The sequence below is a fragment of the Miscanthus floridulus genome, chromosome 2 (genome assembly GCF_019320115.1).
Source record: "Miscanthus floridulus cultivar M001 chromosome 2, ASM1932011v1, whole genome shotgun sequence".
In the NCBI taxonomy this organism is placed as follows: Eukaryota; Viridiplantae; Streptophyta; class Magnoliopsida; order Poales; family Poaceae; genus Miscanthus; species Miscanthus floridulus.
In genome coordinates this window covers 162,541,016-162,559,222 of record NC_089581.1, presented here as the reverse complement: position 1 = coordinate 162,559,222, position 18,207 = coordinate 162,541,016, and the positions used below count along the sequence as shown (strand labels likewise).

At 48.0% G+C, this 18,207-nt stretch overlaps 1 pseudogene; it reads left to right on the top strand.

The window, feature by feature from the left end:
- Positions 1-192: 192 nt before the first annotated feature.
- Positions 193-2,267, top strand: LOC136535520 (uncharacterized; annotated as a pseudogene).
- The last annotated feature ends 15,940 nt before the right edge of the window (positions 2,268-18,207 follow it).

Genomic DNA, 18,207 nt, shown 5'->3' with positions numbered 1-18,207 from the left:
TTAAGCCAATCCTCATTAATCAAACTCGTAAGATTATGCACAAGATAGTGCAATCCTAACTAATCAAACTTGTAAGATTATGGACGAGATAGTAGATTGATTATCCGGGATACGAGGTTATATATATGAGAAATTGTTGAATGCCAGTCCACACGCTTCCCTGGGGCGCTCTCTGTCATGTGGGGGCGCACGTATATCTGGCGCCAGCGAGCCCGCGATGTGTGTAGAGCCACAGAACGCGCAGCGTGTGTGGAAGGATAGGATAGTTTTCTATTTTCAGTTTCCTATTTTCAGTCCTTAATTCTAGGAGCAATTGGCTCAGATTCAGTTTAGGCCTTGGCCATAGCCATATATATGCATGTAAGCGAACTCTGGGAAGGCAAGCAAGAAATATTTATCTGATCTCCTTCTCCAACCGAACCTGAGAGCTGAGGGGCAAAACCTCGCCTCAACCACGGATCGAGACTGCGAGCTCCGTAGTCGAGGTCGAGCTATCCTAGGCCCTGGTGACCTTGACAACCTGGTATCACGGTCTCGTCGATCCTTGTCCTCGAGTTCCACCTCAACACCAGCCGCCGCGCCGCCACTTCCACTTACAGGCGCCGCGCCACCTTCCCCCGCCTCCGCATCTTCCTGCACCGCCGCTATGGGTGACTCCACCGATCTCAAGGCCACCATGGAGGCGCTGGCCACGGCCGTCAAAACCCTGCAAGCCACAGCGGAGGCCAATGCCAAGGCTATCCTTGCCTTGTCCGCCGCTCAGTCCTCCGCCTCGGGCAGCAGGCAGGCCACGGGCGAGCACCACACCGACCAGCCGCCGCGTTTCCAGAAGATGGACTTCCCGCGGTATGACGGCAAGTCCGACCCGCTAATTTTTATTAATCGATGCGAGTCGTATTTCCATCAGCAGCGGATCATGGAAGAGGAGAAGGTCTGGATGGCGTCCTATAACCTAGAGGAGGGAGCCTAGATGTGGTACATCCAAGTTCAGCTGGACGAGGGTACTCCCTCCTGGCGCCGCTTCACCGACCTCCTCAACCTGCGCTACGGACCGCCGCTGCGTCTGCCCCGCTGTTCGAGCTCGCCGATTGCCGGCGTACAAGCATGGTCAACGAGTACCAGGATCGCTTCCAAGCGCTCCTGGCACGCGCGGGTCCTCTGGAGGAGTCGCAGCGGGTGCAGCTCTTCACTGGGGGTCTCCTACCGCTGCTTAGCATCGACGTCCGCATCCAGAACCCCCAGTCGTTGGCGGCTGCCATGAGCTTGGCACGACAACTAGAGCTGCGGGAGCAGTACACGCCGGCACCAGCCAAGGCCACAACCCGAGGCCTGCTGCCTACTCCAGCTCCACGCCTCGCCCTTCCGGCTCCCCTGGTCGACAAGGCTGCAGCGCCCCCGGTCACGGTGGACGGCCGCCCGGTGAAGCGTCTATCCCAGGCGGAGCAGAAGGAGCGCCGCCGCCTAGGCCTCTGCTACAACTGCAACGAGAAGTATACACGTGGGCATAACTGTGTCTACAGACGGCTCTTCTACATCGACAGCGTGGAAATCACCAACAACGACGACACAGCGGCGACCGAGGTACCGGACACAGAGACACCGGTCTTCTCCCTGCACACAGTCGCCGGTGTGCCGATCTGCGACACGATGCAGATCAGCGTGTCGTTGGGCGCCACCACTCTCATCGCACTCCTAGACACCGGTTCGACCCATAACTTCATCGCCGAGGCCGCGGCTCTTCGTACCGGGTTGTCCATCCAACCCCGGCCGCGCCTCACGGCAACCGTGGCCAACGGCGAGAAGGTCACTTGCCCCGACGTTCTTCGGCAAGCACCGATCACCATCGACGACAATGAGTTCCGCGTCGACCTTTTTGTCATGCCACTTGTAGGGTACGATTTGGTTCTAGGAACGCGGTGGATGGCCACTCTCGGACCGATCATCTAGGACTTCACCGCACGCACCATGTCGTTCAACCAGCACGGCCGTGAGGTCTGCTGGTCGGGCGTGGCCGCGCCCAGTGCGCCGGGCCTCTCCGTTGCAGCAGCCAGCAACTCCCTCCTCGACGAGCTGCTGGCTTCCTTTGAGGATGTCTTCGCTGAGCCCAAGGGACTTCCACCCAAGCGTGCCCGCGACCACAGCATCGTCCTCAGGCCGGGCACGCCACCGGTGGCAGTCCGCCCGTACAGGTACCCGGCGGCCCATAAAGATGAACTCAAGCGGCAGTGCGCTGCCATGATTGAACAAGGCATTGTCCGCGGCAGCGACTTGGCGTTCTCTTTGCTGATCATCCTAGTCAAGAAAGCGGATGGTTCGTGGCGGTTCTGCGTCGACTATCGCGCTCTGAATGCGCTCATCGTCAAGGACACGTTCCCCATTCCCGTCGTCGATGAACTCCTCGACGAGCTCCATGGCGCGCGGTTCTTCACCAAGTTGGATTTGCGGTTGGGGTACCATCAGGTACGAATGCGGCCGAAAGATGTACACAAGACCGCGTTCCGCACCCACGACGGTCTCTATGAGTTCTTGGTGATGCCGTTCGGGTTGTGCAATGCCCCGGCGACATTCCCAGCCCTCATGAACGATGTACTCCGGCCCTTTCTCCATCGCTTTGTACTTGTCTTCTTTGACGATATTTTGATCTATAGCAAGACATGGGTGGATCACTTGCGCCACCTCCGCGTTGTCCTCTCCGAGCTTCGGCAGCACCAGCTCTTTGTCAAGCGCGCCAAGTGCGCCTTCGGTGTCGTTTTCGTCGCCTACCTGGGCCATGTCATATCAGCGGTGGGCGTCACCATGGACCCGGCCAAGGTGCAGGCCATCCGCGACTAGCCGGTACCTCGCTCGGCACGAGCGGTGCGTGGCTTCCTCGGCTTGGTGGGGTACTACCGCAAATTCGTCCACAACTACGGCACCGTCGCCGCACCGTTGACGGCCCTCCTCAAGAAGTATGGCTTCTCCTGGACTGAGGCGGCGGCCACGGCGTTCGACGCGTTCAAGGCTACGGTCACCTTAGCTCCGATCCTCACCACGCAGGACTTCTCCAAGATGTTCATCGTCGAATGCGACGCCTCATCACACGGGTTTGGCGCGGTGCTCGTCTAGGATGGCCATCCGCTTGCCTTCTTCAGTCGGCCAGTCGCGCCTCGACATTATGCCCTCGCCGCTTACGAGCGGGAACTCATCGGCCTCGTCCACGCCATCCGACACTGGAGACCGTACCTATGGCGCCGCCATTTCCTTGTCAAGACGGATCATTATAGCCTCAAGTATTTGTTGGATCAGAGACTTGCGACAATTCCCCAACATCATTGGGTGGGGAAGCTTCTGGGCTTTGATTTCTCCGTCGAGTACAAGCCCGGAATGGCAAACGCAGTGGCGGACGCTCTCTCTCGGCGCGACACGGTGGATGACGGGGCCATCCTAGTCCTCTTGGCTCCCCGCTTCGACTTTGTCACGCGTCTCCACCAAGCACAGCTCTTCGACCCGACACTCATCGCTCTCTAGGACGAAGTCCATGCGGGCTCCAGACAAGCACCGTGGGCGATCGTCGATGACATGGTGCAGTTCGGCGGGCACCTCTACATTCCACCGGCGTCTCCCCTCATGCAAGAGATCATGGCAGCCGTCCACGAGGACGGGTATGAAGGGGTCCAGCGCACGTTGCACCGTCTACAGCATGACTTTCACTTCCCTAACATGAAACAACTTGTGCAGGATTTTGTGCGTGCTTGCACCACTTGTCAACGCTACAAGTCGGAGCACTTACACCCAGCGGGTCTCCTCCTTCTGCTACCCATGCCACAGGATGTCTGGACAGACATCGCCCTTGACTTTGTCAAAGCTCTGCCACACGTCTGGGGCAAGTCAGTCATACTGACCATGGTGGACAGGTTCAGCAAGTACTGCCACTTCATTCCCTTGGCGTACCCGTACTCCGCTAAGACCGTCGCTCAAGCGTTCTTCACCGACATAGTTTGCCTACACGGCATACCACAGTCCATGGTGTCCGACCATTATCCGGTCTTCACCTCACACTTCTGGCGTGAGCTCATGCGCTTGGTGGGCACCAAGTTGCACATGACTACTACTTTTCATCCCTAGTCGGATGGACAGTCGGAGGCCGCCAACTGCGTCATCATCATGTACCTACGCTGCCTCACTAGATATCGGCCGCGATAGTGGCTGCGGTGGCTGCTGTGGGTGGAGTTCATCTTCAACACCTCCTACTAAACTTCATTGCGGGACACGCTGTTCCACGTCATCTACGGACGCGATCCGCCATCCATTCGGTCTTATGAACCGGGGGACACACGCATGGCAGCAGTCGCTAGGAGCATGGAAGAATGTGAAGAGTTCCTTGCTGACATCCGCTACCGACTAGAGCAGGCCCAGGCAGTCTAGAAGCTTCACTATGACAAAGCTCATCGCCAAGTCTCATACCAGGTGGGCGACTAGGTGCTCCTCCGCCTTCGACAGCGTGCGGCGTCGTCTCTGCCCCAGGCCACCTCTGGCAAGCTTAAACCTCAGTTCTACGGGCCCTACCATGTTGTCGAATTGATCAACGACATCGTTGTCCGCCTCACCCTGCCTCCTCGGGCTCGTCTTCACGACGTGTTCCACGTCGACCTCCTTAAGAAATTCCAGGGACCGCCTCCAGATGCTCCGCCGCCTCTGCCTCATATTCATCATGGAGCCATTGCCCCAGAGCCAGAACATGTAGTACGGACACGCCTAGCTCATGGTGTGCGCCAGGTATTGATCTAGTGGAAAGGGGAGTCCACGGTGTCGACGACTTGGGAGGACATCGAGCCATGCTGCACCAAGTATCCTACGTTCTAGCTCAAGGACGAGCTGCTCCTTGATGGAGGGAGAGATGTCATGTGGGGGCGCATGTATATCCGGTGCTAGCGAGCCCATGACGTGCGCAGAGCCACGAAATGCGCAGCGCGCGTGGAAGGATAGGATAGTTTCCTATTTTCAGTCCTTAATTCTAGGAGCAATTGGCTCAGATTCAGTTTAGGCCTTGGCCATATATATGCATGTAAGCAAACTCTGGGAAGGCAAGCAAGAAATATTTATCTGATCTCCTTCTTCTCCAACCAAACCTGAGAGCTAAGGGGAAAAACCTCGCCTCAACCACGGATCGAGACTACGAGCTCCATAGTCGAGGTCCAACTATCCTTGACCCTAGTGACCTTGACACTCTCCCTTCGAGGTACTCTATGGTTGTGCTCGTCATTTCGGTATTTCTCGGGACTCTATTTCCCCTATCCCCGATGTGGCATCTATGTTGGCTGAGCGCTCCACTGTACTCACAGCGGTGCACCAACATTTGCTCTGTGTGCAGTAGTGCATGAAGCACTAGGCAGACAAGCGTGGCTATGAGCCGTCCTTCAACATCGACGACTACGTCTACTTGCACCTCTAGCCATAGATCGTCGATAAGATCAACGAGTGTACAAGCAATTTTTGTTTAATAGTACATCCCAATAAAGAACGACTTGTTCAACTTATCCCTTTCAACTTGGATACTGTGAGGTGGACCTTGAAAAGTTTTTGAATAAGTAGGGGGAATTTGTAGATCTTCCAAATGTAGAGCGCGTAATGCTTTGAAACAAAATACATTACCCACGATGAAAGAAAACATGTTAGTAACAGAACCTTCTTCAAATAGGTCTAATGGATAAGTTACATAACAGATATATTGACCTGCCTCCCTAGGAACGGACTCGATGTGATAGCATTGTCCTTTGTAACAATCAAGACTAGTAAGTTCATCAGTCCAAACAATTGTCCATGTACCAGTAGAAGATTTCGTAGCTAGTGCAGCCCCTGCTTCTTCAGGCGGAATCCCAGGCTGAGGAATTACTCAGAATGCTACCAAGATATCAGGCTCTGTTTGGTTGGTATTAAATCGGCTTCTGCTGATTTATACGGCTAGTTTGTTATGAGAGAAAAACATTGTTCCATGGCTGATTTATATGGATTAAAGCCGGTTGAACAGCACAAGCAAATAGGCTATCAGTATCCTTGGTTTTGTACTCCGGGGTGTAGTAAGTCAATTTAGAATCATTAACACCAGCTTTAAATCTAACACTTGCTTTAGATTCTGTTTGTGATGACATAAATCCCTCCCTATAACTCATGAATTAAGAATTCTCACAGCGACATCAACGACTACGTCTACTTGTGCCTCTAGCCATAGATCGTCGATAAGATCAATGAGCATACAAGCTTTAGTCGCCAACAGGCTCCTCTGTGCACCCGGTCTTCCATGTATCCTTGCTCAAGCCGGTGACCTCTTCCTCACCAACAATCTTCGCTTAGCTTCCCGAGCCTGACGACGCCTATCAAGTACTAGAACGAGTGCTGTTGGATCCATGCCTCAGCTCCTGATCAAATGGTCAGGCCTCTAACAATAGCCTCGCCACATGGGAAGATGAAGTCGCTATCCGGTAGCGTTTCCCGCTGCGGCATGGGGACATGCCACCACCTAAGGAGGAGGGGATGTCAGCAGTCCACACCCACGTGATGTAGCTGTTGTTGCTAAGCCTAGGAAGTCAGGGAGAGCTAAGTCCAAGAATGTGCGTCTGAGTGGGCCTAAGTGAGCTTGTAATGTTACTTGATCTCCACCAATAGGCCCAACAGCCTATTGGGTCCTTGGATCTGCGTCCTGATGGGGGGCGCCCAACCCTAATATGATTAGTGGGCCCCCATCGCACAACACCATAAATAGGAGGTGGGGGCCGGGTGAAAGCTCTAGTTTGGTTTTGGTGAATTGATAAAACCCTATGTGCTAACCTAGTTTATCAAATGATCATGAGATAGGTAGCACACTTTAAGTGGAGAAGCTAATAAAGATCATAACATGACAATGGTGATGGCATGGCGATGATCAAGGGCTCAAAACTTGAAAAGAAGAAAGAGAAAAACAAAAAGCTCAAGGCAAAGGTATAAATTATAGGAGCTATTTTGTTTTGGTGATCAAGACACTTAGAGAGTGTGATCACATTTAGGTTTGATAGCCATACTATTAAGAGGGATGAAACTCGTATCGGAATACGGTTATCAAAGTGCCACTAGATGCTCTAACTCATTGCATGTGCATTTAGGATCTAGTGGAATGCTAACACCCTTGATAATACTTGTGAAAATATGCTAACACATGTGCACAAGGTGATACACTTGGTGGTTGACACATTGGAGCAAGGGTGAAGAAGTTAGAAGTGAAAATAGAGGAGATGCCAGCGTCGGTCAAGTGACCGGATACTAGATCCAAAAGCACCGGACGCTGACTGCCTACGTCTGGTCGCGTTGACTGGCAGTACAGAGGCTAGGGTTTACCACCGGATGCTGGGCTATGTCCAGTCAAGGAAAACCAGTTTTCGACCCTTACTGTACTCGACCGGACGCTAAGGCTCCAGCATCCGGTCAGTTTTACCGGAGCGTCTGGTCGGCTTCATAGCCATTGAAAACTGACGAACAGCGTTTGAAGCTGGTGACACATGGCATCCATCAGTGGACCGGACGCTGAGTCTAGGGTCCGGTTAGTAAGACCGAAGCATCCGGTCATAGCGCAGTGTACCCAGTGAAGGGGTACAACAGCTCTATTTCATGGGGGCTTCTATTTAAGCCCCATGGCCAGCTGTGGCTCACATCTTTGGCCATTTTTTATTAACATAGAAACCTTATGAGCCTAGCCAAAGTCCTCCTACTCATCTCCATCATTGATTCATCGTCATAGTAAGATTGGGAGTGATCTAAGTGCATTGCTTGAGTGATTGCATCTAGAGGCACTTGGTGTTTGTGTTTCGCTGCGGATTTCACTTGTTACTCTTGGTGGTTGCTGCCACCTAGATGGCTTGGAGCAGCAAGGATCATCGAGCAGAGGTGGTGATTGTCTTCGGCTCTGATCGTGGTGATTGTGAGGGGTTCTTGACCTTGTCCCCGGCGGAGAGCTAAAAGGTACTCTAGTGAATTGCTTATGGCTTGTGTGATCCTTATCTTGTGTTGGTTGTGTGGCACCCTATTGAGGGTTTGGCGTGTGAAGCCAATTAGCGCGTGAACCTCCAAGTGAGTGAATCGCCACAACGAGGAGTAGCTTGCCGGCAAGCAAGTGAACCTCGGTAAAAATTATTGTGTTCATTCTTTGATTCCGAGGTGATTGGTCTCCATTGTTATTCATCCTTGTGATTGATTGGTTCACTCCTCTACACGGTGGTATAACTATCTTGATCACTCTCTTTACATTATTGCAAACTAGTTGACAAGCTCTTTAGTGTAACTAGTTGTGAGAGCTTGCTTGCTTGGTTAGTGTGGCTCTTTAGTTAGTCTTTGAGAGCACACTAACATAGAGTAGTGCCATACCTCTTGTGTGAATCGACACTATCTAAACTAGAATTGTGGTAGGTGGCTTGCATTTTGAGTAGGCTAGCGCAACACTTGCTTTGCCTCATAATTGGCTAACCTTTTGTTAAGTGTTGTTGTAGAAATTTTATTAGGCTATTCACCCCCCTCTAGCCATTAGGACCTTTCAAGTGGTATCAGAGCCGAGGTCACCATTATTTGAGGCTTAACAACCTTCGGTGTTAAAATGGCTCAAATCAACAACACCAAGAAGCCACCCTAATTTGATGACACAAATTATCCTTATTGGAAGTTAAAGATGACCACACACATCAAGTCAATCAATAGAAATGTGTGGAAGGTGGTAGAAACCAAAATTAAGATTGGTGATCCGGAGAATCCCACCGCCGCTAAAGAAGTGCTTCTCCAAAACAATGACATTGCTCTAAGTGCCATTCATGATGTAATTGATGAAAGAACATTTGAGCAAATCAAGAATATTGAGATGGCACATGAAGCTTGGAAGAAGTTGGAAGAATTATTTGAGGGCACTCAAGCCATGAAGGGTGTAAAGGCATACATTCTCAAAGAGAAGTTTGCAAGCTTCAAGATGAAGGATGATGAGAGTGTGCCGGAGGTGTTCCATAGGCTTCAAGTGCTTATCAATGATCTCAAAGCACTTGAAGAAGAGGTGAAGGACAAGGACTTCTCCCACAAGTTCTTGAGATGCTTACCCTCAAGATTTGGTACATTGGTTACTATTCTAGTGAGGAGTGGTTTAGACACCATGACACCAAACTAAGTGTTGGGAGATATAATGACTGATGACACTTATAGAGATGATGATGAGAAGGAAGAAAAGAAGGAGAAGAAAGATGAGAAGAAGGATGAGAAGAAGAAGAGCGTGGCATTCAAAGCCACATCATCCAAGGGCAAAGCAAAGCAAGAAACATCAAGTGAAGAAGATGAATCATGGGATGATGATGATGATGAGAAGATGGCTCTATTTGTCAAGAGATTTGGCAAGTTCATGGTGAAGAAGGGCTACCATGCTAGAAGAAAGAAGTCTTCATCCAAGAACAAAGAAGAGTCAAGAAGGTGCTTCAAGTGTGGAAGCAAAGATCATCTTGTTGCTCAATGCCCATACAATAGTGACCATGATGATGACAACAAGAAGAACAAGAAGAAGGACAAGAAGGAAAAGAAAGAGAAAAAGGACAAGATGGCCTTCAAGAAGAAGAAGGGTGGTTCATATGTAGTCACTTGGGATAGTGATGACTCCTCAAGTAATGATGATAATGATAGTGATGATCACAAGACCACCAAGAAGAAGGTTCTTGCAAGTATTGCCATCAATGAGAAGCCTTCTCTCTTCGAATCTTCATCATGCTTCATGGCTAAGGCCACTAAGGTACATTCTTGTGAGGATGAAAGTGATGAAGAACATATTGATGATAATGAACATGAAAAAGAAAATGATAGTGATAGTGATGATGATGAACCTACTAAGGATGAATTATTTGACATGCTAGAAGATGCTAAAGAACACTTTGACATTAAGAGAAGGGAATGCAAGAGCTTGAATAAGGAGGTAAAAGCCCTTATTATCCCTGAGCACATACTTGGGTATGGACGCTTGGAAGACTAGTTACTCTCTTGTCATGGGTTCTGGCTCTTTCCAGACCGACTGTCATGGTGGTTTTTGGGTTAGGAGGTCCTTGCACCGCACTGAGTCTGGAACTCAGGGGTGGGGGCTTGGAGCCCCAGTTTGGATGGGGACCTAGACCCCCATGATAGGAGGGTAGTGGGTTGGTCCTGCTTGTACCTTGGGTACAATCAGGGTGTATGTTTTTGGGGTACCTAGCTGGGGGCATTGATTCGTGAATTACCAACATTTCGGCATGACTTGTCTGTGGTCTAGCACCGTAGTAAGAACTGAAAGATGAAAGATGGAAAAAGTAAATTCTGATTGCTTACCACCTGCTTGAAAGTAGTATAGGTGCTTACATAGAATGGTTAGATAACGAACTAATGCGGTCGTTAACAAAAATCGAATATAAGGACGCACGCTTAGTAATGCTTCTGTAGATGCAATAAACACACAAGCCAGATAGCCTTGCATATCCTTGAAGTCTTTTATTTCCTCCTGTCGGGTAAGTCTTGCTAAGTACAATTAAGTACTTAGGATTTTATTTTCCCCTATTGTAGGTGACAGGTGGATGCTAGAGCTGACTCTTGTGTGTAGATTCCTCCTGGTGGGCTTAGAGAGAATTTCCTTTACGCTATGATTATAGTTTTTATTTATAACTCTCACTAAATGTTTTTATAAATAAAAGTTTATAAATGTTGTCATAGTTTACATTTTGATGTTTTATCATATCATGAATAAATATTTATTTCTGCTGTAATTCTGATTGCATGTTTATATTCCGTTGTTCAATTAAATTATTCATAATTCTGATAATATGATTACATTCTGTTGTTATAACAATAAATATTATACTCTGATGTTGTATTAAAAGAGATATAAGAAATGGTTAATAATGATGTAACATTTATTCTCTCATTTGTGATCCTGATGAAAAATGTGGATTTTTGGGTTCTCCCTTAGATGTGCTCGACGGGACCACGTAATTTGGTGTTCTCCCTTGAATACTTAGTGTTTAATGGTAGAGGAGCACTCCTGGGAGGCATTGGATTAAGCGGTTCTAACATAGGTGGTATCAGAGCATAAATGAGGAAATAAAGCCTAAAAAACCTTTTCTAAAATAAAATTTGACAACAAATTCTTTTCAAAGAATAGGACATCTTTATGTGAAGTTACATAAGTAGCCCTATTACTATGGTGATGTATCTAGGATAGATGGCAGTCTGCTAACTTAGGTAGGCTTAATCAATTTTTCTATAGGTACACTGATCCAAGCATAGTTTGATAGTATCGACTAGTTACAGAGAGAGAATGATGTGCCAAAAATTTTATAACGGTTGCCCTATATATTGGCAACAGTGAAAGGACATATAGGACATGTATTCATGCATATCCTGTTTGTGCATTATAGTGCCATATTGCTGGTAGATATGCCATCCATAGGTGTCACACGTGTCATATTGTGCATGACTAACTCGTTCCTATTCTAGAGTTAGGTCTGCACTGTGGCTTCGTGCTCCGTGTTCGCCTATGGTTCACATTGGTCGTGACCCATGTCTCCTCGTACCCATTTTTGTGCTCTTGTCAGACACCTGTCCTACAGTCGTACTAGTCAGTAATGGCTTCGGACCTCGCTCGCCTCGAATGTGCGAAAAAAATTGGTTGATTCATTCATAGTGACCCCGCATAGGAACCCTGGTGGACCGTGCCAGGACCACTAAATGCTCCGCCTTTATAAGTAGAGCCTAGCTTAGCCATTGGAACCACCACTTAGCGCACTTTAGCTCACCTAGCCTTTCCTTTTAGCAAGCTTTTCGCTCAGCCTTCCTCACAACCACCGCCAGAGATGGCAGGAGCCTGGGTTAGTAGTTACTACCTGAATGTTGAGGGTTTTCCTAGAATCCTGCATGCCACCCTACAAAAGCTTAGAGTTAAAGATCATCCTGAGTATGAGGGTCGTGAGTAGAGGAGCGTGGCACCGAGTGGTGTGAGGTTACTGTCTACATTAGAAAGAGTAAAGAGTTCCCCAACCTTACTGAAGCCTAGTGTGTGACCACAACTAGGTTTAGCTTCATTGACACCTACCAGGTTGTGGCCCACAAAGCCTTGTGGTACCTTTGACAGATCTATGAGGAGCCCATTGCCTGTACCCTCATGTGGTTCTTTCCCCCTTTGGACAGGAATCGGTGGGTATGGAGGGCTCGCGTGGAAGCCTTGCAAGGGTAGGAGGCGCAAGAAGATAGTCCTACCATGGTGCACTTGAACACATACCTGCTTGCTCTAGATGTGCAGAATGACCGATAAGCCTTGGAGATGAGGAAGTGTCTCCATCGAGTCGAGGAAGCTAAGATCTTCATCCGGATGCTTAAGGTGCAACTTGCCAAAGCACATGCTAGTGTCGTAGCTACTAAGAGCCGAGAGACTGCCTTGTTGGAAGCTCTGAAGGAGGCTGAAGACTGGCATGTTCATCAGCTGGGTGAGGCCTATCTTGTCACCATGGCCAAGCAGAGGATGCTGGCTGCTGAAAGGCAGGATGCCTCGATCTTGGAAGGGATCCCTGTCCATCCACTAGAAAGAAGGAGAACCGATGTTGCAGTGCCACCAACACCTCCACCTTCGGAAGTGTCAGAAGTAGAGCCCTTGATTCCTCTCACTCTGCCATTGCTACGAGAAGATGTAGATCCATAGCCAAGGCGGTAGAAGAATCCGCTAAGCCTAGGAATGAAGATGTGTGGTCTAGAATAGATTAGTTGCCTTGGAATGTTGTACCTATAGTAGTTGTGCTTTTCATTGTTGTCCTCTGGTATTGTACTCTTGCCATTGTTGTTGTCCATAGTTGTTGGGGCCGTCCGACCATAGGGAATGATGTGTCGTGAATGGGAGCCTAGATGCCTGTATGATGTACCTACATAAGACCGTTGGAAGATGCATTTTGTTATTTTGTTGTGTTTATTGCGTTCATCCACCTTAAGTTTTGTGAGATGTGCTTAGAGTTTTCATGGGCGATATTAAGCGGGTTACAAGAGAAGTTGCTATTTAGATACCAGTAGATCTACCATGATTGGAGAACATAGGACACTGTATCGACTAATTATAGATGTCCTAGTAGAACACTTGAATCCCTTTAAATCAAATCTATTGTTGGATTTGAATTCCTTGTCCCTTGTTGTAAAGGGAACCCTTATTGTTTGAATCTTCTCTTGCAATACTCCTCTTATTCTGTGGTCTGTGACCCCATCGCCTTCATAGCGTGTAAGTTGATAATAGTTGATGGGTCAATAGCTTATGGTGCCATGATGAAACCGAGGGCTCTCTGTGGAACAGCTACCACATGTGACGCTGCTCGGCATGCACTGGTATCGAGGTTATTAAGCAAGTATCTTTACCAAGTTACACCGTCATATCGCTTTTGCTACAAATATTCTCTTTGAAAATATTCAGGCATTCCAATGGGAAATCCACAACGGGTGGATGAAATAGTGTTCCCTTAAAGAAACCAAGAGAATATGGTTTTGGAGAAAGTGTGTATGTCGTGCTCTTAGTTCATACAGAGGTTGGTACACATGGTAGACAAGGAAAGGAAAGAAGAGTAGTAAGAAAAGTTAGTCATGGATAGTCAGGAGTGATTGTAAAAGCCTAAGTGGATGTCATGTCCTAAGCCATGTGTTTAGTTGACCACACTATGCATGCTGGGTTATTGCGCTGCGTGCCCTACGAACGTCGTCTATGTCGAGCCCATTAGCACCCCATTTTCGCATGGCCACGGCATCGTGCCACACTTGCCGTCCTTATGCACTGTGCGCTATTCCTTTTTCCTGGCATCTAGTCGGCTCTCGACTCCCATGCCATCGTCCCCCTACTAGACCCCCCTCTCCTCTCTTCTCCCTTATCCTCTATCACTCGCGTAGGAAGCACACCATGTCTGACCTTATCTTCATAGCATGAACCATCTATGTATGTCATTCATGCCACCTCCACTTCTGATGTGTTGCGCCCCACCTCCGTTCGCCACTATAAAATACCCTTGGTCCTTGCTCTTCTTCTTCATCCCAGTCCCCTTGCACTTGGAGTAGAGCTACGAGATCCAGTCGTCACTCGTGGAATTAGGTTCGTCACTCTGAGGTGATGGTGTAATCTAAGAAGAAGAAAGGATTCGGTTTCAAAGAAGTTCAAGTCTACCGTTGGTTAGTCGATGTTAGGGTTCATGATGTTTTACTTCTCAGTCAACTGTTTTTAGATCTGTTGGTCATACGCCATGTTTTGGATACTCATTATCCTACTATTTCTCCATTATCCTCATCTATCTCGACTTCTAGATTAAGTCTCGGTTGTATTAGGTTACTCTTAACCATGTATCCCTAAATTCCTGTGTGGTTTAGCACTCGAAGTCGTGTAATCTTTTGTGTGATCTCTGATCAACGAAATGTAATCGTGTTTCCCCTCTTCTAATTATTGCTTCAAATCTCAGGATGAGATTCTTTTTAAGTGGGGTTGGTTGTAACACCTCTGGTGTTACGAGCTTGTTTAGCACCACGATTTAGGCATAAGAAAAATTTCCGAAACGAGTTTCTCGGATTTTTTATTTAAAAACATACTTGCCATGATAAGGGAATCCTATGTGACTTAGTTTTATGGACTCAAATAAACGCCCAAGTTAAATTACTCAGTACGTAAAGATATTTAGGAATGTCACACAACAATTCGAGTAAATAGATAGCGAACGGTTTATTCTATTAGATTAATCATGAAAAGCAACTTTATAAATAAAATAAAATCCATTAATAAATAGAATGATATATACATAGCTTTTGAATCTAATTTAAATTCGAGCTTTGTTGAAGATCTCCTTATGCCTAGATGTTGCTAATTGTCTAAATTAGTAAACCGATAGAAATATCTATAGGTATATATATATACTCACGTGTTTAATTTGAGAAGCATGTAACAGACGAGCGGTAGTGCAGCAGCTCTGTAGGCTTCATTTACTTTTCCTAGCATGGCATACTATGTACTCATTGCATGGCAATTATTAACATCATGTCTCTCGTCGTGGCTCTGCATTGCTCTACACCACGGCGTGTCCATTTGCCTGCACCCCTGTCCTTCTCTCCCTCACTTGCGTCGCGTCTGATATTTTTATGTGAGCACCAGTCGCACCGAGCATTCAAGCAGTAGAAGGTCCTTTTTCTTTTCCCCACTCTCTCGCGCATGCCTGCTTTTCAATGCTTCTACTGCCTTTGCCTACCTTGCTTGTCTCTGTTGCCACGATCTTTTTCTTGTCTGCCTCTATGCCGAGCCGAGCAACCGACGTGCCTACGCCTACACGTGTGCCACTGTTGCTCAGTCACATCGTAGATCAATCCATGCCAGACCTATCTCTCCCTCCCTCCCTTTTTCCTCTACGTTGCCTCTCCCATGCTGCAGCAACCACAGCGCCTACCATGACCTTGCAAATGCTGAACCCCATACTCCGCAACGCCTAAGCCTCCATCCCCAAGCCTCGCCTTCCTCGTAGCGCACCTGAGCTACCGTGGCTCCTCTTGTTCCCCTGCGTGTGCGAGCCCTGAGGCCCCGCGTTGGATCCAAGCTCCTGCTTGCCTTTCCCGCCGCACTGCCCCACCATCGCAGCGTCCTACGCCAACACCCTCACCGCCGTTAAGGTGGATCTTGAGCGCGCCCGAGCCATTGTGCTCCACTATGCTGCTCTCCCTCCCTATCGTCGTCGGTCGTAGTGCGTAGGTGCACCGGATCCCACGCCATATCCCCGCTCTAGGCCAGCACCATGCTGCCTTTCGTTCGCGCGCCTCCCATCCGCAGTGCCTCGTCGCCGAAGCGCCCCCACCGTTGCACTAGGCAGCCCTACTATCATCCACGTGTGGCTCCATTTCACCTTTGTTGCCATGCCATGGGCCACCGCGGGCCATATCGTCGTCGACCACATGCCAACCGGGTCCGCTGCGTAGCCCCCTAGTGTGCCATGGCCGCCTGCCACTGCCCTGCGTGTCCTCCAGCAGGCCTTGCCGGGTTGTGCCATCGTAGCCCGGTGGTCGCTCACATGGGTGCGTGGCCAGGCTACCTCGGGGTGCCCATGGCCATGCCGCTAGTGCCCATGGGAGCGGTTGGTGCCCTCGCTGCCCCTGCACACCGCCTCCATCATCGTTGTGCCTTCCCTAGCCCGACAGCGTCGTTGCCGCCACCGCCGGCCGGTGGCTCTACTCAGTGCTCTATTTTGAGAAGGTGAGATAGAGTGAATACAAACTAATATGGGGTTCTCAGTGCGAAATACGTGACTCATGTTAAAAGTGTTGACTAGTGTCTAGAGTACTACTGGGTAAATTTTAGATAATGCAGGGGCCTTTTCACAAAGTTATGCCACCGTCGCTGGATTCTTCCCCGTGGGTCAACTTACTGGGCCCCGTGGGTTACCTTACTGGGCTGGCCTACCACTGACTATCGTGCTTGGGCCCCCTGCGCCGTTGCCGCGCCTTGCTGGGCCACTCGTACTCGCCCCCGCTTGGGCCGGCCTATTGCTCATCGCGCCTGTGGGCCATCCTGCCGTGCATCTCGCCTAGGGATCTAGCCGTGCGCGCACTGTGCTCCACTGGGCCGATTTGATGACCGCTGGCCTTCTTTAGTTTCTAAAGTATTTGTTAATTTAGTTTCATAAATAAACTCGTAAAATCAATATAAAATTGTATAGATGTCCAAAAATAGTGAAACTAGTTTTGTTGAGTTTCTAAAATCATGATCTATCTAATAGTGTATTTTGTTCACATAGGTTCGGTATATTTTTAGGGCTGCTCTAATTATTTTAACATGTTTAATATTGTTAAAATATGAACTTGTATGAATTTCCGTGATAAATCAGTGATAACGTTGACTCTAAAAATTTTATAGTAAATTACTAATATTATTAGCCGCTCACTATAATTTTTGGAATAATTAGTTTGCTAGATAGATAATGATGCCCTATTTCATATAATGATTAAATCGATAGAATGAAATAAAGAAATAACTTGGGTTTGTATAACTAAAACATTGGTTGGGAAGTAACGTCTTATTCGACAACATGGATACGTAGACCAGTGTTAGAGCAATCTCGTTAGCTTGTGAGGCGTGATCAGATTTCTAAGCATTTTGGCTGTCGTTGATTATTTACATCTATGCATTTGCATCAATGCATATCATATAGGTACGATGATTGGGAATCCGAGGATGATGTAATGGGATTCTCTCTAGAAAATGATACAATGGGCTTTCTATTCAGTTGATAGTGGATGATCTGAAGATGCATATACTAACTTTTTAATATATATCTTACCCAGGCAAGCCCCGGTGCATAACCCCTATTTTGCTATACTTTAAATTATATTTGTGCATTAAGTTTTAAGGAGTTGAATGAAACCTAATTGCATATATATATATATATATATATATCTTTATCCTATGAGTCTTACTAGTATTATAGGATTGTGTAGAATGCTATGCTACAGGACTCTGGTAGAAGTCGAGTGATTGCCTGTCACTCGCGAGAGATAGAAAATATATTACTATATTATTATCACTTGGAAAATATAAATGGTGAAAAGGAAAAATGGTGACCAGACAGAGATATGGTTTGGGTATTGGTGGGTGTAAGAAGTTGTGTCGCCGTGGACGTGGGGCATAGCTTGGTTACACTACTTTCCCTATCCATGTCGGTTAAGGACCGGCCGTTGCATAAGGCTCTAGGCAAGTCATAGACTTATTATCCTAAGCACATACTTGGGTATGAGCGCTTGGAAGACTTGTTACTCTCTTGTCATGGGTTCTGACTCTTTTCGGACCGACTGTCATGGTAGTTTTTTGGTTAGGTGGTCCTTGCACCACACTGAGTCTAGGACTCAGGGGCGGGGGCTTGGAGTCCTAGTTTGGACGGGGACCTGGACCTCATGATAGGAGGGTAGTGGGTTGGTCCTACTTGTGCCTTGGGTACAAGCAGGGCATGTGTTTTTAGGATACCCAGCTGGGAGCATTGATTCACGAATCGTCGGTGTTCTGGTATGACTTGTCTGCGGTCTAGCACCATAGTAAGAACTGAAAGATAAAAGATGAAAAAATGAAACTCTGATTGCTTACCACCTGCTTGAAAGTAGTACAAGTGCCTACATAGAATGGTTAGATAATGAACTAATGTAGCTGTTAATAAAAATCGAATATAAGAACGCATG